At 40.8% G+C, this 24,776-nt stretch overlaps 1 protein-coding gene and 1 non-coding gene across 3 annotated transcripts in view; one reads left to right on the top strand and one right to left on the bottom strand.

Moving 5' to 3' along the window:
* The window catches only part of SPOCK3 (SPARC (osteonectin), cwcv and kazal like domains proteoglycan 3), a 403,820-nt gene that overhangs the window by 74,990 nt on the left and 304,054 nt on the right, over nt 1-24,776 (top strand). The window lies entirely within an intron of this gene.
* Nucleotides 6,725-6,798, bottom strand: TRNAI-AAU. The gene has a single exon. It is a non-coding gene; the product is annotated as a tRNA-Ile (tRNA).

Here is a 24,776-nt window from a genome sequence, read left to right as displayed (position 1 = left end):
AATGGCAACTATTGAAATGTCAGAAAAGTATAATTCCAAGATCATTTATTCCAAGAATAAGGAATAAAAAATGGACTGATTTGAAATGTGGAGGGGAAAAGAGTAAATACAAGATGTCTGTCTAGTATGGAATATAGGAGTGTTTTGGAAAGATTACTTGATCCTCAGTAAGGCTATTCAAAGGCTATTCAGATTAATGCAAAAAGAGATCTTTTTATTGAATCTGTGTCCAACTCCTGCACACTGTAGAAATCCTCAGGGCTACAGAAGCAATGAAACATTTATTTTTCATGCCTTGTGCCAGCTCCTGCAACATACAAGTCATGTGAATTTTTTATTAAATCCAAATCTGAGTCCTAGATGCAATCCTACTCATGTTCAGAAAGAATTTTGAAAGATAGGTAGTGATAACATGTCATGCACTATAATGAAATTTATCTGTATTAACATGGTATCTAGAAACCATGCCTAGGACCATTGTGCTGTACAAATATAGACTAAGACTGTCTCAGCCCCAAAAAGCTCACAATCTAAGTATAAGCCAAGACTCAACAAATGGAGACAGATGGGGAATACAAGTTTAAAAACAAGACAATATTGATCAACATGATAGGGAGTGAACTCAACATACAGCTGCCTAAGAACTATCATATCTCAGTAATAAAGAGTTTTGAGGAGGGTTTTTAAAGTGGATAATGAGGTCGCTTTGGGGAGGTCTATGGGGAACACCTTCCAAGCGCTGGAGGTAGTATGAAAATTTAAAATGTTGAATATTTAACTAGTGGACAGTGAAGGCTGGCATCATGTGCTGAGCAGAGGTGAGGGTTGAAAGCTCAATAGTGAATGAGATGGGCAGGATAGGTATTGACCATGTAAGTACTTGAAAGTGAATAGAAGCAGCTTATGTTTGTGATAGAGAAGGAGGAGGAGCCACTCGAGAGAGGCAAAGAGAGGGGTATCATGGTCCTGGTTTTCCTAACAGCATCCATCACCTATCCTTATTAAGCTTGTGAATTAAGCTTATAATTTATTGCAAACAGCCCTCGACCTAATTTTCTTTCCTACTGCTCTGATGACAAACAAGAAACTTAAAACAAAACAAAAAATAAATTCTCTCTCTCTCTCGCCTCCTATCTTCCTCTTTCTTCCCCCTGGTACTTTTTAGTTGAGTTTAATCTTCAGGATGAAGGTTTTGAGATTAGTGATTATTCCAGTTATCTCTAATAATAAATTCCAAAGTCTTGACCTTGTTTTTGTGATCTCTCTCTCTCTCTCTCTCTCTCTCTCTTATGAGTATCACTCTTGAAGTTGATATCTTGGTAGTTCCTGAAGAACTGCTGAGGTAGGCCTTTGTTTTTGAGAGAGAGGCTATAAAATGTATAGGACGGGAACTTTAACTATGAACTTGACACTCTTCTGTGAAGAACCAATGAGGAGAACAGAGGGCTAATATGCTGTTGGTGGCTGACATTGGTAAGGAATGCAATCTATTTTTTCAGGCTCTTAAACCACTCTCATGGCTGTGATATTTTACCACCTTCCAAAATTGCCATAAATTATGAGACTAACATTTGCCATGTGTGATCTTTTGCTTATTGTATGAGGCTTTTAAAAAGGTTTTTTAAATGATTTGTATATCATATGTGCTATGTTGGTTTGAATGCAAGGTTAAAGAAGCATATCTTGGGTTTGGAATGGAAAGTCGTGCTGTCTGAGGTGATTCTTGGATCTTGCGGCTGTTCATGCATTCCACAACCTTGGGCAGGCCACCAAGAAAGCTCCGTCTCCTACATAAGTAGACTTTATCCCTGCGTGGATGACAGGTTCATTGTGCTTGAGGAATGAGGTTGTCGATCATGGTCCTTATCCAGGAGCGTCAGGTGCTTGTTTAGGTATGGTAGTCTCCGACCATTGAGCACCTTGAAGATAAGGATGGAGACCCTGATCTTGACTCTGTATTCTATGGGAAGCCATAGTAGAAGATGGTTGTAGTGGGAAGGTCTGATGACTAGCTGGCCTAGTGTTCAGCTTGTGGCATTATGATTTTGGTTGGGCTAGTTGCCCCAGAGGGGGTGTGACACTGTACCTCAGGGGAGCACTTTGTAACCCTCATATTCCTCATTTATATATAATTGTGACATTGCATATAGAGCATGCCATGTGAGGAGGTATTAGGAGAAAGGTTATGATCTGCTATTTTATCTAAATATGTATATCATTAGTGCATATGAAGTTATGAGATTGTGTTGCATGTTTGTCAGTAAAACATGCTGTAAATTGGTGAATCGGCCAGATATTAGCTCCCCAGAGACAACAGCAAGGAAAAGTAACCAACGCCTGAGCGGGTATCGAACAACCATCAACAGCTATTGTCCAGCCAGGGAGTTAAAATTCAATGACTTGCTTGGACAAGGCCACACCAGGGGAATTGTTCAGCCTTGCCTGGGGACTCAGCAATGCCCCCCAGACATGCCTGGATTTGTTCTCCAAGTACATGGACTAAGGGTATAAAATAGAACACCGTGGCCCCATGCGTGGTCTTATCTCCTCTCCCCACTACGCTGCAAGCAACAAGGATGCTGAGAAGACAGAAGATTTCAACAGAGGACACTGGCTCAAGTTTAAGGGAGAAACCTGTATATTAAGGACTGTAAGATCCAGTGAGGGTGAGAACATTGCTTGATCCAAATACTGTCTAGTGTGATAAGGGTTAAGGTTTAGACTGCATGCTTTTATTTTATTTTGGTAACCATTCCTACTTTTTGCATATCACTTATCACTTAAAATCTATATTTTTTTAATCAATAAACTTGTTTTACTGTTTATCTTTACCAGTGAGTTTGCCTGAAGGTTTGGTAAATCTGCTGGAGTTTACAAAGGCTGGTGTATATCAACTTTCCATTGATGAAGTGGTGAACCAATTAATAAACTTGCATTGCTCAAGAAAGGGTCTTGAGTTGTGCAAGACGGTATTTTCCTGAGGTACAAGGCTGGGAACTGGGTGAGATTTGGCTGGTGCCTTTCTCTGTGTGATTCATGAGTGGTTCTGGGCGTGGGGCTCCACATGCTGTTGGGCTGAGTGATAACTGTGCCTGGAGGGCTTTGCTGCTTGCCACCAGTAAGGCCTTGTGAGAGACAACCCAGGATAGTGAGAAAAAGGCACATTGGTCCAACAGTCCCAGGTTGCATCCCAGGGATCTCATCACAGGGGTCCCTGCTTGTGCCTCAATCACCTCTTTGTATTCAGATTGTCCCATGGGCTTCAGTTATTACAGAGGAATGGGGATGTGGAGAGGCAAAGTAAGGGGACCCAGGCCCACCCACTCACTCCACTGGGTCTTGACCCACGCCCCTAGGGATTTATCTGAATGTCCAGCCCACTTATTGAGATCACAAATTGTTTCCCCCCCTCCTCAGTCACTTCCTACCAGCCTGGAGTTCCTCGATTTTGGAGGTGATTGCTGGTCTAGCAGACTCTATTCAGTCTCTTACAGTGTGTCTATACTACAATAAAAGACCCGCATGACATGGTTGCAGCTGGCCCAGGTCAGATGACTCGGGCTCATGGGAGTCAGGTTGTGGGGCTAAAAATTGCAGCGTAGACACTTGGGCCTGAATTCTGAGACCCCACAAGGGGGGGTGGGTCTCAGAGCTCCAGCCAGAGCCCTAACATCTACACTGCAATTTTAGCTCCAGTCTGCTGCCCAAGGCTTGCGTGGTGTTTTTTTAAATTGCAGTGTAGATGTATCTTTAGTGTTCATTTTCAGTCACCCAGTCTCTCTTAGGGCTTTTCACCCGCAAAGAGGTGGGGGGATTCCAAGTCCCTGCTGCTAGTACAGCCTTCACAAAGCTGTTGCAACTATTGGCACAGCTCTCAGCATCAGTCTTTCTTTTCTTGGTGCCACATGCCGCTCATTGTCTCTCCCTCCTCTTCCCCCCTCCCACCAACTCCCCTGCCATTCTCCTAAACTTCCAGTGTCCTTTTAAACTGTTACTGCACTGAGAACATGCTTTGCACTTGTTGAGGGGTGGGGCCTTCGCTAGCTCAATATTGCTTTACTCTCCGCTCTGATTCATTTACTGAGGAGACTCACTGCAGCATCCTATACTAGGAGGAACTTCTTAAAAACTGATGACTTCATGCCCAGGTATATTGCATTAGTTTAATCCAGAAGGCAAGTCACAAAGGCATGTATAACTGAGGCCAGGTCATTGTCCCCCAGAATGGGATGCAATCTTCTCGCCAAAACAGAAATTATAGAGGCGTTAATTACAAATGATCCTATGTCAGAGATCAGTGTCAGCAAAGAATCTGAACTGACTTAACCAGTTGTGGGTATGTGCCTTCTTGGCGCCCCCCCCCTCCCCCAAGACACCACTGTGGCTGCAAACTCCTTTACAATATAGTGTTTTCTTCTACCTACCAGCATAACTTCCATCTTGCTTGGGTTCAGTTTTAACCAGCAGCTGTTTGTCCATTAGCTGACATTGGTTGGGCACTGCATTTTTATATGCAATGAAGGAAACAGAATTGTCTCTCATCTGTGGGTTGTCTGTGGTCTTTTTGGCTTTTGAGTCTGTAATGTCTTATTTCTCCAAGTGACTACATGTAAAAGTTGACTTAGGCCAGAGAGAAAATTGATCCTGGTGAGACTCCACAAATGAGGGGCCTAGAGGTGGAAATGCAATTTCTCATCATTATTCTTTTTAGGTGCATTCCTCCAGGAAGTGCCTGACACATTTTAGTATGTTCCCTTGGACTCCTACAATCTCTTTTAAATGAGGCTGTATTATCTGATAATTAGCTGTGTCAAAGATGTAGAGTGCTTCACAAGGATGGAAATGAATGTCTGTCCATCCATCAACAGCAGGAGATCATCTAAAGAACCATTAATGCTGTTTCCATCCCACATTCTGGTCTCAGTCTAGGTTGTACTTGGTTTAAGATATTGGCTTTGGTTAAACGGATTTGCAGGCACCCTTTGGCTTGCTTCACTATGAGCCTGCTCAGGGATGGAAGTAACTAACTAATATTTGATGCATCAAGAAGGGGTTTCTTCAGTATTAGTTGGACTATGTTGTGTTTGAAGGAGGAAGAGAAGATTCCTTCATTGTATGTGGCATTGGCTATTTTAGTCAAGTGAGGCACTGTTTGCTTACAACTCTCATTTAGCGTTTGTAGTAAGAGGAGGCCCTGAGAGATAAACCTTGGTATCAGAGGCCTGGTATGAGGCCTAAGGCCTGAACTAAAGTAATGGTCAAGACTTTCAGTGTTGTGAGATGCTACCGCTGTGGTGCTCTGGTTGCTCCTATGTTGATATCACTCGGCTGCGTGCATCTATTCCCTCTGTATGCTGCCCCAGCTCTGCGCAGATAGCTGACACAGCAAACCCGACGAGAATCCCCAATAACCACAGAGTCCAGTAAGGTGCAAAGTCACTTCGACTAGGTTTATTGCGATCTCGGACACAATTGCAGTTCCCTGTAGGTTTCTGAGCCTAATTCAGGGCATACTATGAGAAAGTGCCTCTTGGCAAGGACCCGGCTCAGTGGCGGGACTTTCCACTGCCCCCATGGCCGGACAAAGACACCACCCCAGGGATACATTCTTATACACGGGTACAAACAAGTTACACATCACTCCTGACATATTGAGGTGCAACCCCTTCACGTAGCAAGGTACAACCTCCCTACGTAGTAAGGTGCCGCCTCTCACCTTGTACATGTTGGTTCGATCAAAACAACTCTATCCATCATTTTACCCTTTTGCCCCTGTCATTGGGATGGGTCGGCCTGTTCCATGTTATCTGTGGAATGTTCCAGTATAGGAGTGTTTTAATATCTAGTGTTCAGTACTTTTTAGGTATGTATCTTTTTGCAGCATCAGCCCTTTCCTTGCCAGCTTCTGTGAGCAGGGCCTGCCTCTGGCTCACAGCTTAACTTTGCTTTATGTTAGCAAAGTCTTGACCATTACTTTAGTTCAGGCCTTAGGCCTCATACCAGGCCTCTGATACCAAGGTTTATCTCTCAGGGCCTCCTCTTACTACAGCGTTCAGGATTGGGAGGGGTCTGACTCTCTCTCAGGTCTTGAGCTGACTTTCCTATACAGTATCCATTAATTCTAGTAGTATAAATAGGCTCAATTCATGGAATGAAAGTGGGTTGTTTGCTGACAGAGGTGGATTGGATGCATGTAGCCCAGGAAATTTTGGTTAATGTGAGTTTTATCTTTTCAGTGGAATAGAAGGATGATACTTTGCAATGCTGGGTTCTGCATTTACTCACAGATGAGGTGAGTACACTCAAAGGATTCTGTTTTTCCAAGGAAGCCTATTTTGCATTTTCCTTTGAAGGAGGAGTAGGTTTGGATAGCTCATGTAGCTGTGCACTATATAGGATAAGGAGTGGGGCGTCGGTAGGGTCAGAGGAGTAAGAAAAGGAGATGTGTATTTGGCCCTTTAAGAGTTTAGGCTGTCGGTTGGAGGTGGCTCTTAATAATAAATGGAGATATTCCTATCTCATAGAGTTGGAAGGGACCCCAAAAGGTCAAGTGCAGCCCCCTGCCTTCACTAGTAGGACCAAGTACTGATTTTGCCCCAGATTCCTAAGTGGCCCCCTCAAGGATTGAACTCTCAACCCTGGGTTTAGTAGGTCAATGCTCAAACCACTGAGCTATCCCTCCCCCCAAAGTGCAGAAGCCACCCTCTCCATCCAGCACACGGAGTGGCCAACATGGGGCTTGAACCCACAACCTTGGCGTTATTAGTACCACGCTCTAACCAGCTGAGCTAGCTGGCTCACTCTTCAAAAAGCCTGGAGCCGCCCATGGCTGAGAAGACGGGGGAGACGGAACGAAGGTAACCTGTACAGAAGTTTGAGATGATGGCTATACCAAGGAAAATGTAGAAGTTTCTGCTCCATATTTGAATTTTTCTGTGCACTGTTATGTTCAGAAATACGGATATTTTAACTTGGAAGTAGATCATGGAGGCGAAATGCGCCATCTAAATAATGACATGCAAAACTTGACAATTTCATTGTACAGTATTTTGTGCAAACGCTCTTGCATTTTGATTCAAAATGCGTCTAAAATTGTGCCATGAAGCCCAATTAAAACCACCACATTTCACCATTTGCTGACCAGTGTTGGGTTTTATGATTGTTTCATGAGTTTGAGCATTTTATTTTTATTTTTATTTTTTATTTTGAATTTTGTAATTAAACCTGAAACTAGATGACTTGTGTGTGACTTTGGGTTTTGTTACTGTTCATGAAGTTGGAAAGAGTTGTACCAAGATGAGCTGTAGTATACACATGAAACTATTTTTTTTGTTTTTGTGCACCTCTTGTTGTATTCAGAGCTGAGAAAACATCTTTTTGGGGGACATCTCTTCTTTAGGAAAGAAGACCTTTTGTTCTCTAAATAATATTGGGAAATCACTGTAAATGTTTTGAATGGACATATTTGTAAAAATGTAAATTAATGTTTTTAAGCTCCTCATTCTTGAGGAGACAGAAACTGTCCCAAAATTTAGTCTATTCTGAGACCCCTAAACAGACTGCCATGTATTTTATTGGTTGGTTGTCTTTTGACTGCCGTAATATTCATGGTGTGTTCTATTAGTGACTAAAGCCCAGATATTTAAACCTTTTATAAAACCTTTAAAAAATTTTGCTCTAAATCACTTAGACTAGATTGAAACTTTGTTCAGTGCCTAAAGCGTGGGGTAGGGTGGTATATAGGTGCCTTGTCCTGAGGAGTAATTGTGGCTGTTCACCTTTACTCTTGGAGTTTCCAGAGGAAGTAATTTGCCAGGTCTTTACCAGTTGTGCAATACTGGCATATCTCCGCTAGGTGTTGCAGTGCAAAAGGTTGGATCCAAGACCATCGGCCCCCTGTTCAAATGAGGGGATGGCGCTGGGGGATGCCAGAAATACAGTCCTTCCTTTCTCCCTATAGCCATACCTAAGGCCTGGGGAGCTCTGGGTGGGCTTTTTTTTTTTTTTTTTCTTTTTACTAGGGTTCACTTTTAAAAAAAATATAGCCAGATTGACCCCTGCATTATTCCAGTCATCTCCCAGTAAAACTGGAGGAATGTAGTGCTGAATCAGCCCCATGAACTTTTATTTGAAAAATATGCATCTGTGGAACAATTAATAAAGATAATGCCTCTTTTAAAATAGTACAGTGAAAATGAGCATCTGTTTTACAATGGCATTATATTGTGGATTTAGACTATAATATCTTGGGGTGATTAGATTACCTAAGGATAGGAAAAAAGGCTTGCATTTAAAAAAAAAAAAAAAAAAAAAAAAGGGCGGGGGGGAGGGGGGAAGAGGGAAGGTGGGTCATGATTTTGTGAGAGAGGAGTTGCTAGGTTAAGAGAGCATACCTTGTTCCATCTAGTGAGTGAAGCATTCCATTAACAGGCGCTTGGGAAAGTGGCTCTTTCATTCAGTGAAAATTCAAACATTTCCCTCCATATGTAGGGTAATGATTTGTTTGACTAGTGGTGTGGTGTCTAGACCTAATTTATAAAGGAACTCACTGCTGGTGCTGCATTAACAATGTCCATAACAGTGTTAATTTGCCCCTCCCCACCCCGCCTCTATTAAAAGTAGGAGTCAGTACAGAAATTCCTATTTAAAAAACAGAAGTTCGTGTGCTGTATTATATGCCCCCTTTCTTAATAAGAATAACTAATATATGATAGAGGGCTAGCTCTGAAGTAAATTTATTTTTGTGCTTCAAATTTTGGTCTTGCTAGTGAAGGCAGGGGGCGGACTCTGACCTTTCAAGGTCCCTTCCAGTTCTATGAGATCGGTATATCTCCATATATTATTATTTATTATTATAAATTTCTCAATTTTTATAGCAAATGTTCTGTGCATACTCTCAATAAAAAAATCAAAGCATAGTATTCAGTCATTCGCCCTCTTCCTTCTTTCTAGTTTCCTCAGGGACCCCTTTGGTTGATTTCATCTACATCCATTGTCTCTACCACCTGTATTGGAATTGCCATACTAGATTAGACCATTGGTACATTTTTGTCCAATATCCTCTTTCTGATAGAGGCAGTACCAGAAGCTTCAGATGAAAAGGCAAGAAAATCTGTAGTGGGCAATTATGGAAAAGCATGCCCATACGGGATATTTCTTCCATTGGTATATGCCCTGAAGCATAAAGATTGTATCAGACTTAGTACTTTTAATCATATTTAATGCAACTGAACATTCTCATTATTCTTACAAATGTCTAATTTTTTGTAATGTTGCTTATGCTCTTGGCATCCATTTTTTTTTATATATAGCAATATATAATTTGTGTGGGGAAAAATGCCTTTTCTATGTCCAAATTGCCTTTTCCTAATGTCCTCTCCAAATATTTCAATGACTCTAATAATTTAACACCTATTCTATTTCTGCTGTTTAAAAAAAAAAATGGTGACCAGACCTGAACAGCATATTCCAGGAGAAGGAATATTTTGATTAACAGCTTATAAAACCAGAAAGGACCATTAGATCATCTAGTCTGACTTTCTGTATAGCACATGCCAAAGAATTTCACCCAGTTACCCCTGTAAAATACATAGAAAATCATGACTATCTGACTGTGGATTAGTCAAGAAAACGCTCTTTTAACAGAGTTAAGATTGCAAAGTTAAGCATTCAAAAGGTAGAAAATTCTGAAATTAAGGTTGCCAATGAAAATATTGGGCATACTTAATTGTATGTGAAGCTATCCATGCTGCCTGTAATACAGCCTAACATTTTTGTCTGGTTCACTAATTCTATGTAGGTGACTATCATATCTGATTCTCTGGTGCTTATGATAGTTCCACTCTGTCCGGTCTCACATCTTCTTGTCTTCTGACATCTCTTCCAGGATGCTCTTTCACTTACTAATTTTCAAGCAGCTAAAATATGCTCCTCACCTTCACTCTTAAAACTGTCCTTTTAGTACTTTCTGCAGTGCCATTACCATTGTCTTCTCACTCATTGAGAAGCACAACGTTTGGGTCGTTTTTATATTGTCTCCCTTTTCCTTATATACAGGTTGTTGCTAAATCCTGCCATCTTTCAGAAGCTGGTCCAATAAAAGATATTACCTCACCCACCTTGTCTTTCTCTACAGCACTGGTTATCTCCTGCTTTGATAACCAAATATCCTTTTCCCCCCTCCCCCCTATATCTGTGAGACTTATATAGCCCCCATTACTGCATGAGCTTTATTGTGCTTCTCTGCACGACACCTGTGTGAGGCAGGGAAGTGCTAGCCCCATTTTAAAGATGCGAGAACTGAAGCTCAGAAAAACTGTTACTTGCCCAAAGTCACACAGGAAAACTGTGTTGGCGCAGGAATTGAACCTAGCTCTGCAGAGTCCCAGGCTAGCACCCTAACTACTGAACCATCCTTCTTCAGGCCATCCTGCTGCTGACTGTCTTTCCCATATCACTAATCAAGCTGTATCAAGAATGCAGCTTCCAGATAATCTTTCCCCTGATCTCCACATCTCTCTGTAGGTGGGAGGGGGAGTGTACAGCTTGGGTGCTATCAAGGACCAACCTGCCCCACCCATGGGGCTGGGCTATATAAACAGGAAAAGGAAGCTGAGCAAGAGAGAGGACTAGAAGCCATGCTGGCTGCTACAGGTTTCTGGCCCCTCAGGCTCCAGGTAACTTGCCTGATCTATGCTCCAGAGACTGTTTCTCTGACAGTAAGTTTGGCTGCTCTGACTCAACCCAATTGATAGTTGTTTAAGTGGCTCCTCCTCTAATCTGATGCCTAAAGGAAAGGAAAACCTGCCTGCTTCCTAGAACAATAAGAGAATGAGGTACTCTTCTAGTCATTATGGTAATGCCTTAAATGGGACATAATTTTTTGTCTTAGTTTGGTTTTGTCCTCCCCTTCTTGGATTCTGTGCAATCTCCCATTCAAATCACTCCTTTTGGCTCCTCCTCACTTATCAAATTAAGTTTTTACCTCTTCCATAGCCTGAATCTCTACTCGGGTCATCAATCTCCTAATAATGACAACCTCACCACTTAGTCATCTTTTCCCATCCTCTTTATCATCTTCTCTTTCCTTTCCTACTTCATAGGAAATGCTGACCTCTTGCATGGGTCAAACTTTTTTCCAGAAGGATAGTGTTATCCTGCTGAAAAGCTGCTTCTACTTGGACTAAAAATATTAGCCCATGTCAGTAAAGCAGTTACCACTCCCATCCTGCATATAAATAAGAATTAAAACTTCTAAGATTCCCTCTGTTCTTGTTTGATCTTGTATTTCAAGTTGTAAATAACTTGGGGAAGAGATACTGTTTCTCTTTTATGACACTGTTAGTTCTTAACACCCAATATAGTTGGTATTAAAGATTTTATGTGCTGAATTCCTTAAACAAGTTGTTGAGTTTATCAAATCTCTGATGTTGTACCCCAGTAACTCCTGTTCATGAGCCTTCATTTATTATTAAAATGATATCCCTATTATACGAGGAGTTTCTGCTTATTTCAAATACTGTATATTATGATGATTTTAGTTAAGTGTTACACATTTGAATAATTAAATATTAAGGGTTTGTTGCTCATTTACACTGAGGCTTAATTCCTTGTGTGGCCACTCATTTATTAAAGGAAACAGTCCACTCTTTGAGTCACATGGAAGTAGCCATGTCCTGTGAGTATGCTATCAGGCGGTTAATGCAATCTCTGATTATTTTTTTTTTTTTTTTTAACTGAGGAAAATCGGTATTCTACTTGTGATAAGGTGTACCAACCCCACACTGGGCAACTGGGGCCTGAACAATCACTGTGGGCCCAGAAGACTGCCTTCTCTCCCCCCGCCCCTGCTGTGCGTGCTCCAGGTGGAAGGGACAGATAAAAGGAGGCAGCTCAGCTCAGTCTGGGCTGGCTGAGGAGGAAGGACATGTGCTACAGGCTCCTGCCACTCTCCAAGCAGTGGGAACCGTGGACTCTCACTATGCTGCAGACGACCAGCCAACCGTGTAGAATGACTGGTGCCAGAGATGAGCATTGCAGTAGGAAGTGACCTGGGGAATGTATTAGAAGCAGAGGTGTGAACCCTTAACTGGGAATATCCTGGCTTCATAAGGCCCTGGTTCAGAACCTGGTGGAATAGGGTGGACCCAGGTAGAGGGGTGTGTGTCTGTCTGTGTGTGTCTCTCTCTCTCTCTCTCTCTCTCTCTCTCTCTCTCTCTCTCTCTCTTTTTCTCACACACAATATGACTACTTGGGACTCCAGCTATAGTGTGACTTGCTGCTTTCCCCTGCCCAGAGAGTCGCCACCCCCCAACTGCTATTGCCTGCCCCAGCCAGGAGGCTCAGGAGCCATAGACTGTTTGTTTCCTTTGCTCTGCCCCACCCAGAGGCTGCAAACTGACTGACTGCTCTGCCCTGCTGAGTGTGTCAGAGCCCCAGCTGTGATTGTTTGCCCACCTAAGAGGCATAGATGGTCTTTACCAGGCCCTGCCAGGGGCCCTGAGTCCCCTAACTGAAATTGCTTGATCCAATAGGGAGACCTGACTATTGTGTGATGGGATGTACCAACCCTTCACTGGGCCAACAGTGGTGGGCATACTCGACATACAGGGCCCCTTGTGACACTACTATTTGTTAAAGCAGGGCCCCCTGTGACACTACTATTTGTTAAAGCGCTTCAGAGGCATTGGGTATAATAAAAGTTTTGTAAAACAAAAATGATGGATTAATAATGTAAATTAGTTAATCTATTAATAAAGACAATAGGTTCCTATGTGTACAGGAGAACATATAATCATAGAATCTCAGGGTTGGAAGGGATCTCAGGAGGTCATCTAGTCCAACCCCCTGCTCAAACCAGGACCAATCCCCAGACAGATTTTTACCCCAGTTCCTGAAATGGCCCCCTCAAGGGTTGAGCTCACAACCCTAGGTTTAGCAGGCCAATGCTCAAACCACTGAGCTATTCCTCCCCCCATGAAATTTATGAGCTTGATTCTGCATTCATGAGGTCTGTTGTGCCTTGTATCTGCAAATTCTTTGAAAAAGATGACAAAATCCTTACTATAAGACTGTTTCAAGTTTGTAAATAGCAAACATTTATATTTTTTAAGGATGAGGTTATCTGAATCTAATTTAAGACATAACAGAAACAATCAATCTGGCCTACACTGCTGCAGAATAAACTTCAGAGATTGAGTCACTACGTTTAATCTTTCCAGTTTTCAAATATCGGAGGAAACAATGAAATGGAAATTCTGATAATACCCTGATTCAAAGACAAAACTAATCTTTCTCTTTATTTTATTTTAAGGCTGGCATGTTACAGTGGTGTTACCAATTAATATCTCATTGCCCTTCTGATGTCAGCGTTCTAGCTAAACATACGCTTGGACATCATGCATATACAAGTGAGAATGCCTGACCATCTTGCTTGAAGGAGTTATAATAAAGCTCATTGCAAGGTCCATGATGGCTGTTCAGGGGAATTTTTGTTCCGTGAATGAGAATTAGGTTCCATAGTAGCCTAGCTGTGAAAGCTTCCAGAAGGCCCTGAGCTCAAAATGCAGAAATCTAATTTTGGCCTGAATAGGGCCCTTAAAGCTTTTTGTTCAGTGAAACTGTTTTTCAGTGTTCCAAAGAACATCATTACAAAAATGTTCGTTATAATCTTTTTTGTCCTGTAAAGATTGAGGAAAATATACTGTTGGGCTTCATCCAGCATTTCTCTTAGCAGAACCTAGGTTATGTAAGATAAAAACAAAATCATTCTGAGCTTTAAAATTTTATATTCAAGCTTTTATGGCTTTCCACAGTAGTTTTTTTCTGTATGTTTCAGTGGGATTCAAACTTGCTGCTTCTGCTTTATTCCGGTCTTCAAATTAGACCGATCCAATTTATGCCTTAAGCTAAAAATCAGACTGTTTAGTTGTCTCTTTGCTGTAGTTCAGTATGTGTAAAGCTAGCAATCAAGCTTTAGACAGGTAGGGTTTCTTTCTAATATAACTTTATTTCCTTAAGCTTCCACACTTTATGGTGCCAGTAGTAACTTTAGGAAAAAAAAATAGAATTACTCCATGTGGATTAACTACTAATTATGTATTTATTTGATAGTAGAAAGGCATCCATTTAAAGATTTGACTCTCCAGTTCAAGATAAATGAGTTCTTCTCTTTTGAATAAAAGTTTTAAAAAATAGCTGATTAACCTGTACCTGTAAAGGGGAATCCATAATTTAGAGGAAGTACTTTTTAAAAATAAAATGATGGTGGTTTATTATTAAATATAAGATTTTATTTGCCATTCTGCTTCCTATTTTTGTTTCTCAAACTTTTCTATCAAAATGTCTTCCACCTGAGGAGATAACACTTGCAAATACACACTCCATCTCTGAAGAGATCACATCTATCCATGCCCTCTTTGTGTGTGTCTCCCTCCTGCTCCTGGCTCATACAGAGACCTGGATTCCTTTGTCTGGCATGGCATTTCCAACTGCCCACACTTATGGAGGCTGCTGCTTCTTCTCTCCCCTCCCTACCCCAGCCTGGATGAGACTGGGTGTGGGGGAGGTGGAGATGAAGAGAAGCACAGTCCTCCTCTTCCTATCGCTTCGTGACCATATATTCCTATATACTGCCCCCTGTATTCACACCCTACTCACTATTGAAATAATCTTTGTACATATTATGCCTTGTAAGATATCCTTTGAAAACTCAAAATTTGCTGGTCAGTGTTGTCCTGGTAAAATGTGTGGCAGCATTGTATGTGAAGTGAAGATTCTAAATACTACTCAATCTCCTTTTAATCACTAAACTCAATAAACACACTGTTTACAGTCATTTTCTGGAGGTCCTCTTTTTCCAGTTCCATCTTAGGTCCTGTTGTGATAATTCGGCCTACAAATTTACCTTCCTTTTTACAGTTGAGCTCACAATTATGTGACCGTTCATAAGATGTCACAATAAACTATAATAAATGTTGATGGGAAAAGATATTGGATGGGAAACTGACAGAATTAGTCCAAACAAAAAGGCCTACTGATAGATATGCTTGATAAACAAGAACAGTGTGGAACCAGACATAGAATCTCAGGTTTGGAAGGGACCTCAGGAGGTCATCTAGTCCAACCCCCTGCTCAAAGCAGGACCAATCCCCAACTAAATCCCCAGATCCCTCCCAAAGTTGATGTCAGAAACTAGACCTAATTGTTGGGCAAAATAGTGAGGGAGTAGACTATTCTGCCCACCAATCCCTTTTGTGAGCCCTTAAAGAATGAGACTTTGGGGAGAAACATTGGTTACTGGAGCAAGCTTCATCATTATGGTTGCCACTCCCACTGTCTAGTGCAGAGGTGGGCAAACTGCGACCCTCCTGTTTGGCCCTTAAGTTCCCAGCCTGGGAGGCTAGCCCTCAGCCACTCGCCTGCTGTCCCCCTCCTCCGCAGCCTCAGCTCGCTGTGCTGCCAGGGCTCTGGGTGGCGGGGCTGAGAGCTCCTGCTGGGCAGCATGGCTGTGAGAGCTGCCGGCCTTTCCCGGTGCTCTAGACTATGCGGTGGCATGGCTGGGCAGCGCAGCTGCCTGTCCTGATGCTCTGAGTAGCATGGTAAGGGGGCAGGGAGCGGGTGGGGGGGGGTGGGATAAGGGGGACGGGGCCCCGGGGGGGAGGTGGGGGGGGGGAAGTGGGAGGAGGTGGATAGGTGGCAGGGGCCAGGCTGTTTGGGGAGGCACAGCCTTCCCTACCCGGCCCTCCATACAGTTTCGGAAACCCGATGTGGCCCTTAAGCCAAAAAGTTTACCCACCCCTGGTCTAATGGAACCCTAGGCCTTTGTAATCCTGGGAGATGTCCTGACCAGACTGAGCCAGAGAGGGAGTCAGATGGCATTACCACTTCTACCAGCTCCAACTGAATTCCAAACACCTCCTGGGAAGAAATGGGATCAGTCTTTAACAACAACAAAAGCAACCACAGCTCCAGTCCATCTGAACTAACTTCTCTTTTCTCCCAGAAGGACAGTTATTACCATCTTTGGTACCATCTAGGAGCCTGTCAATCAAGGGGTTTTTCCTTTGAAAAACTCTCTCCACTGAAAGGGAACAAGAGATTAGTATTAAATAAGGCTTTCATTTTTATATTTCCAGTGCTTTAACTGTTCTTTTTTTTTTTTTTTTTCCTTTTTAAAATCTTTTCATAAAAGGTTAAAAGGATTTTTAGTGGCATGGTACTAAGCAGGCTGAAATCTCTGTATATCAAACCCTGATCCTTGTTCTGGGCAACCTCATGTGCTAATGTAAATTCAACTATCATCTCTATGCTAGTGATTCACAGCTCTACCTCACTATTTCAGAATTGTATACTTCTATTCAAACTAAAATCTCTGCCTGTTTCTCTGGCATCTTGTGAATCTATAGCCATCAGCTCAAGCTCAACATGGCTAAACAAAATATCTGGTCTTCCCTTCCAAACATTCTGTTTCCTTTCTCAAACGCTCTAGATAACGCCACTATGCTGCCTCTCACTTAGGCCAGTAACCTCTGTGTCATCTTCAACATGGACCTCTCTTTAGGCCCTCATATCCAGGCCATCTCTAAATCTTACGGATTTATTCTGGATAATATTTAAGATATAGCTTTTCTTATGCATCCGCATAACTAAAACGCTCTTGACCAAGCTCTCACCTCACATTTCAGTTCATCTCCCGTGTTGTCAACCTCTATCATCCACTTGTTTGAAATTTCAAACAAGCACCTTTGTAATTTCTTCCATGCTACCTTTCACTTGAGGGAGACATTCCCCATAAACACAGGCAAAAACATTATCCTCCTTTCCTCCTTCAGAACTCTTTGAAATTCTTTTTTGCTGTGATGCCTTCAGAGAACTTCATATTAGCAGCCTCACTGTTGTCCTGAGGCTACTGTCTCATTGTTTATTTCTCCCAGTCTTTCTGTATTCATCTGTTGTCCCTTGTCCTAGATTGTAAGGCCTTTTGGGCAGGGCTCTTTTTTTGTTTTGTTTTTTGTTTTGTTTTGTTTGGGCACACCTCTTAGCACAATGAGGTCCTAGTCCTTGACAGGGACTCCTCGTGCTATGGTAATGCAAGTAATAAATAAAATAAAGTAAAATGCAACTTATGTAAATGCCAAACAAGTATGGCTTGGTCTGTTTGCAAGGACACAGGAATGTAACTAAATTTGTCTTCATAACTCCTGCAAATATAGAATTCAGTACAAATCCTGAAACAACAAAGATTCAATATTTTCACTGTACTAATACAAAATAAATGATTTAATATTTTCTAAGCAGGTGAATAAGAAGAAAACAATTTGTTAAAGATTGTAGTTGAGAATTTGACACTTTTTTTAAAGATCATATAATTACATAGTAAATTTTAGTGTTTCTCATTGACACATATAGAGGCAGTTTCTACCGAATGATAAGAAATAAAAGCATGTAATCCTTAAGCTAATATGAAGAATTATTCCATGTTGCATTTCCTTTTCAGTAAGCAAGTTCAGGGATTCTTATTGCTCTTGGTAACAAAAGGGAGAGCTGAGATTGAGGGCTACCAAAGAAACCCACTCCTCTACTTTTTCCTAACCTAGGGAGTGGGCAAAGGAATGGGACAGTTTGTTCTCCTCCAGCACAAAGCAGGTCAGTTCGTAAAAGGTATATATGCCCATGGCTAGAGGAACTAGGTTCTTGGCTTTCCTCTTCCTTCTGGTCATCTTTTAGAAAAGCATCAGCCATTGTACTCTTTTCTTTTTCTTTTCTCCCATCTGTATTTTTGTCATGTGAAAGCTTAAATATTTTTGGTATAAAGCAGTTTGAGGCAAAGAGTTTAAGGAGAAGTAGAGTATAAGAAATTAGGCAATCTCCTTTACCTACTCTTGTTGTGAAGGTCGTGTTTGGTGTCCTGGAACTTCAAATATAAGTAGATGTGAATTGGGAGGATACCAGCAGAACTGCAAGGTTGTAGGTAGCTTCTGCCATCTGGCCTGTCATGGCTGCATCTGTTACAGGGAGCCAGAATAATCAAGCCATACCTGAATGGAGAAACCACAGCAGGAGCCTGTCTACTGCCTGAGTTCTTGAACCCAATACGAAAACACTAAGAAATTCCCACAAGAAATGAATTAGACTCTCTCTGAAAAGAGAGAGGCAGTGGGGAGAACAAATATATCTTTAGGTTTTATACTGATATCCATCGCCATAATATCTGAGCACCTTTCACGTAAAATCAAAATATTTCCTGATTCCTTTAAAAAGATCTGATCTGAATTATTGCTGACACTGCCATTTTGCCTCTGAGAGCCATACTTAGTGTCTTTTTTTTCTCTTGTTAAATTTTTTTTTATTTCCATTTAAATACCTTGATTTATATTTGCCAGATTATTTAATAAAAATATTTTGAAATATTTGAGCCATTGTCTGGTGCCCTGCCTTTCCTGAGACTGTTTTATACAAAAAGGAAGATTACACTTTTTTTTTAAACTGTTTGTGAAACTAGTAGTCCATAGTTAGAGCTAGCACAATTCCTCCTTAATAGACATGAAGTGAATTAGTTTTGTCTTCTGTAGATATAGTGCTGTGCATGCATCATAGTTTCTGAGTATGATTTGTGTACTGTAGAAATATTTGTCGAGACATACTTGGAAGTTCCTACAAATTTGGAATATTTTTTTGTGGTTTTCCAACAACTGGTTAGAGACATGTTGGAGAATCAGAGAACAGAGAGACCAAACATCTGGCAGATATATGTAATAAATTGTCCATCTGAATATTTTGTTTATAATCCTATACTACCATAACTTCCTCACTGGTGTAATCAGTTAATATATGCAAAATATAATAGTTCTAAAAATGAAAGCACTGTTAAAGGAGAAATTCACATTGATTTGTTAGATTGATGTAGTTTGATACATTATTCATTTATGTAAGTTTAAGGACACAATGGCCCAGCCAAGCTGTGCTCAATCCAGGATCAGTACCGATAAGGTCTCAACTGGAGTACTGTGTCTAGTTCTGGGCACCACACTTTAGAAAGGATGTGGACAAATTGGAGAAAGTCCAGAGGAGAGCAACAAAATGATTAAGTGTAGAAGACATGACCTATGAAGAAAGAGGGGAGGGGAGGGAAATTGGGTTTGTTTATTCTGGAGAAGAGAAGACTGGGGAGGGACATAAGTCATCAAATATGTTTTTGAGGATGAGGGGGATAAATTGTTCGCCTCACCACTGAGGCTAGGACAAAAAGTAATGGGCTTATATTACAGCAAGGGATATTTAGCTTAGACATTAGGAAAAACTTCCTAATTGGGAGGGTAGTTAAGCACCGTAACAAATTAGCTAGGAAGGATGGAGAAACTCCATCACTGAGGTTTTTTTTTTTTTTTTTTTTTAAGAAGAGGTTTGACCTGTCAGGGATGGTCTAGATAATACAGGGGGCTCGCAAGCCCCCCTCAGTGCCGAGGATTTGATTAGATGACCTATCGAGGTTCCTTCCCGTCCTAAATTTATGGCATTCTATTTTGCACGCTATGAACACAAAGGTAATAATGCACATGGCATTATTAAGCAAGGAAAGGGAAATAAAACCATGGGGATATTTTTAGAATTTTTATCAGCTAAATGGAAATTCACTAAGATATGGAGCTCACTGTGACGTTGTGCAGTCTATAGTTTTATAAAAACACGATAATAAGTGAATATAATGTAACTGGAATAGTTTTAGAAAAATATGGTAAAAAGTGAATATAACGTAACTGGGATATGCTTCATGCAAAAGGTCTCTTGTAAGGTATTATTACAAAGCTTATAATCTACTGAGTGTGATCATCCGATTTGTATAAATGTACCACTCTTGTATCTAAAACTAGAAATATAAAATATAACTCTGAGGGCCTATTGTAATTATGTAAAGTGTGGGCCATTAAGGATGGTTTGGAATCTTGATGACTTCCATTGTCTGCAGATGGCTGTATTTACCTGTGAGTCTTCCTGTATATGTGTGTGCTGGCAAGTGAGTAATGAAGTCTTGCAGTGATATGTGATCATGTCACCTGAACTGGAATCCATCTTTAACCTGGTGCTTTTCCAGTGAGGGGGGGTGGAAACCCAGAGGGACAAAGGGTTCCCGCCTTATGCAAAAGATGTATAAAGGGGTGGAAGAGAACAAGGTGGGAGAGGAGCCATCATGAAGAATCCCCTAGCTATCACCTGAGCTGGAACAAGAGCTGTACCAGGGGAAAGAATTGTGCCCAGGCCTGGAAGGTGTCCAGTCTGAGAAAAACTTACTGAAGCATCTCTGAGGGTGAGATTATCTGTATTTAGTTTGATTAGACATAGATTTGTGCATTTTATTTTATTTTGCTCGGTGACTTACTTTGTTCTGTCTGTTACTACTTGGAACCACTTAAATCCTACTGTCTGTATTTAATAAAATCACTTTTCATTTAGTAATTTACTCAGAGTATGTATTAATACCTGGGGGAGCAAACAACTGTGCATCTCTCTCTATTAGTGTTATAGAGGGCGAACAATTTATGAGTTTGCCCTGCATAAGCTTTATGCAGGGTAAAACGGATTTATCTGGGTTTAGACCCCATTGGGAGTTGGGCATCTGAGTGCTAAAGACAAGCACACTTCTGTGAGCTGTTTTCAGGTAAACTTGCAGCTTTGGGACAAGTGATTCAGACCCTGGGTCTGTGTCTGGAACCAGATGGGAGTGTCTGGCTCAGCAAGACAGGGTGCTGGAGTCCTGAGCTGGCAGGGAAAACAGAAGCAGGGGTAGTCTTGGTACATCGGGTGGCAGCTCCCAAGGGGGTTTCTGTGATCCAACCCGTCACACTCACACTTTATTTTTTCAAAAAAGGCCATAGGGTTTCCAGAACCATTAATAGTCTAGATATAACCTTTATTGCTCATCCAAAAATCTCCAAGTTACAGGGTGCCATAGATATGTAAATACTAAGTCTTTTATATTGTGAACATCTACAGCTGTTACTTTTGAAAATTTTGAAATGTAGGGAATAGTTCTAATGTTGAGAATATAGAGTATTCAGTCTAAGGATGACAACACTGTTAGTCCTCCACCAAATTTGTCAATCATCATAAACTGCAAACTTGAAACGGCCTGCTTTCAAAAGTTCATTTACTGCCAAAGTTACAATGATTATGCTACCACTGAATGGAAGAAATCTCTGACTAGCCACCCAACAGCAGTTTGATGTGTAAAGATACTTTTAATCTGTATTGCTCTTGGAGATTAAGAGCTTGATCCTACTCCCATTCAAGTCAGCGAGAGAACCTTCATTGGTTTGAATGGCGCAAGCTCAGACCCTAAGAGAGAACATTTTTGACCTTTTTGAATTGTCATCTAAATGTGAGACCTCAGGAGTAGAGAGATTTGGAAAGTCAGTTCTTTTTCAAGAACTGAGCAAAAGTGAAACTTGAAGCTGTTCTGTTCTAGAAAACCTGGTGAGCACAGTGAATTACAAACATTCTGTGCGATTCTCTCAATCAATACAATTTATCGCTCCTGTTTAATCAGTTTATAATATAAAACATGGCTTGATTCTGTAAACCATTTTTTTGAAATTTGGAGAACACCAGCAGTCACCCTAAAAACAGGCTATAAAATTTCTCTATCCTACATGATTTATGCTCGTTATGCCGATCATGCCCTATTGATTTAACATATTGAACTGGTAAGTCTGTTTCAGTGTATTCTAAGGGGCTAGTGCTATCCCCTTTTTTAGATCCCATGCAGCCCTCTGTTACTATGTAGAATTCTGCCTGTGCAGCTTAGGGAGGAATAAAAAGGAGAGGAGTAACGGGGACAGACTGCACGGCAATTCGGACATCCTATCTCCCCTTACATACATACTTAGTGAGATGTTTCAGAGCAAGCTAATGTTGACTGTCAGCACTTGTGCTTAGAAGCTGCTCACACTAATGGCAGTTTCAACTTCTCTTCATCTCTGTCAGAGGGGGTCTTGAGGCATCTGCTGTGTGGAAGCCTAATGGGGAATCTCACTGAGCAGAGATTTGCTGATTGACAATGGGACAGTGAGAAAATACAGGTCCTCGTTATGAATTATTTTAGTCCTCTGGGATTTGTCAGCTTCTTCCACTTCCACTGGTGAGACCTCACCCCACTCCAAAGGTAGAATGATGAGAAAACCCTGCAAGTCTGTAATATGTTTCTGTGCTATTTTGCTAGAATAACTGTTTTGGGATGTATTTGACCTTTTTTAAACAACTGTGGGCCACTTCATACGAACTGAAATGAAAAAATTTGGAAATAGGTCTGTTAACTGTTGAAGTATTGCCTCATGCTGCAAGAAGACACTGTCCTTGTGATGCAGATTAACTGCAGCACAAGTTACTTCTCAGAGGTCTTCACTGATCCTTAGAGCTGTCTTGTCATGCATGCTTGGTATTAAAAAATTCCTTTGTACTCTTAGCAGTAAATCAGGTTTTTTTTTTTAAATAAGACCATAAGAAGCCGTTGTTTTCATACACCAACATTATTTGCTTGAATACCAAGTTTGTTTTCTTGGCACTTCATCTCCAGACAATTTAAAGACCATAGATTTTTACTTTTTTATTCTGCAGTATCTTTACTGATACTATTATTTGACTAGCAGTAATACTAATCCTCTTTCCTTAAATTTAAAAATATAAATTAAGGAGAGCAGTGTAAGATTTTAAATGTCTTGGGTCCAAACTTGTAGAAAGCAACTGGCTCAAAGCATAAAAACAATTTGAGAAAAAGGGGAAGGTCAACTCTATAGTACAAACTTGTTTCAATCAAATGAGTACTAGCATCTAAAGTTGGCTTCTCATGCAAGTCAATGTTTCCCTAGCATTCTTCTGTAGCTAATAGGAATAGCAGTGGGGTTTGTTTTGTTTTTGTTTTTTTTGCCTTGAAATGGTTTAATTTGAAAAGGGAGTGTGTACAATTGTTACTCTGGTATTCAGTTCCTTCTGTACATTCAGAATTGTGTCTGCTAACTTTAACAATGGCTTTACTAGTTTTTACACCAGTTAGCAGTGCAGAGCCACCTTACCTGAGTCATCCGGGTTGTGCTTCCTATGCATCAGACTCATTTGTTATAGTCAGTTTTACCTGTGCAGACTCTGTGAAAACAATGGGGCAGCAGACTGAACGGGATACAGTTTGAAGGTAATGTGTCTGCATAAGTGGAAGTGAGGGTCTAGTTTGGCCTGCAGAATCTTTATTATTGGTGATCTTGATAAGAGCTGAGGTGAAATACTTTCGAAACTGACACCCTACATTTTTTACTTAAGCTCATTTTGTCCAAGTTATTGAGATTAAACAGAGACTCTCAGGTGCCATAGTTTAGAATTCCTTGTCAGAACAAAACCTTCCATTATAAAGATCTTGCTGATACAAGAATAAAGTGACTGGCACACTGAATCTTATAAAGAAATGTATTTTTAATACTTACCATGTTTTCTTTCATATTTGTTATAGGTACTGTTAAAACTATAGTAATGGGAAGAAGCAAGAAAAGGGCTAAAGGAAAAACTAATGGAAGGAAATAACCAATTCAGTTCACTGTAGCATGTGATCCCCACATTTCAAGAGTTAGTGGTTTCATATAGTTCAGAAAACATTTCTTCTGACACACTTCAATATTGAATTGTACTCCAAATATAACCCATTCATAACTGATTATATCTACTAAGACATTGGTCTCTTTTACAATAGGTAAATAATTCTCTTTGGAATGCCTAATGATAGTTTCATTTTTTTTGGTATTTGAAAAAATGAATTCTTTTATCTCCTCTTTTAAAAGAAACAAAGTTACATTTGTTTCTAAGTATGCACAGAGGGGGCAGACTAGGCATAAGTGCATCTAGAATCCAACTTTTTACTGCAGGATTGAGAAGTCCACTCTCCAGTGGTGAGCAACAAATTTTATCTGGTGAAAGAGAGGGTATTTTTCAGTTTCTTACATGGAATTTAAATGTGCACTTTTTTTTCTAGCTGTTGCAGTTGTAAACAGGACCTCCCAAATATGAACTTACTGATCAGCAGACATATGAGGTGAACTGCTTAAGTCATAAATCCTGGCTTTAATAGTACATATTTTGAGCAACCAGACCCTGGACTGACGAGTTCCTCTGGATCATCATGGGGAGAAATCCTTCCTTCCTTTCTTCCTTCCTCTCTCCAAGGCCACTATACAACTGCTACTCTAGCTATACACTGTTTATGCTTCGACTACAAATGGGAGAATTAAGAGGTGAATCTGCAAAGTAGAGAATCCGTTAATCATACTCCTAAATCCCTGTTACACCAGGTATGCAGGGAACCCCTGTGGAGCTGGTTTCGTGGAATAAAAGTTTGTGTTTCCTGCATGAACTCTCCAAATCCCTATGCACTGGAACACAACATGTTCTGCTATTGGGAAAGCTTTTCACAGTCATAGAGGAGAGGACAAGATTTATCCTTTACGAGAGGTATTAGCTGCCTCATTTCATCTCAGTAGGATTTTTTTAACTCTAAATCTTCTGCCTCTTCGTGTTTGACTTAACTTTATTCCTTAAAACTATCAGATTTCTGGAAATTTTAGGGAGACTTCTGCTGTACCTCAACTGTGCATACATTGAGTACTAGTATAAGAAATCTGCTCGCTAGTGACCTAGTGCAGGGGTTGGCAACCTTTCAGAAGTGGGGTGCCGAGTCTTCATTTATTCACTCTAATTTAAGGTTTCATGTGCCAGTAATACATTTTATCATTTTTAGAAGG

This window comes from Terrapene carolina, unplaced genomic scaffold, assembly GCF_002925995.2.
Source record: "Terrapene carolina triunguis isolate 2854851 unplaced genomic scaffold, T_m_triunguis-2.0 Scaffold66, whole genome shotgun sequence".
NCBI lineage: Eukaryota > Metazoa > Chordata > Testudines > Emydidae > Terrapene > Terrapene triunguis.
This window is presented reverse-complemented; position numbering and strand designations above follow the sequence as displayed.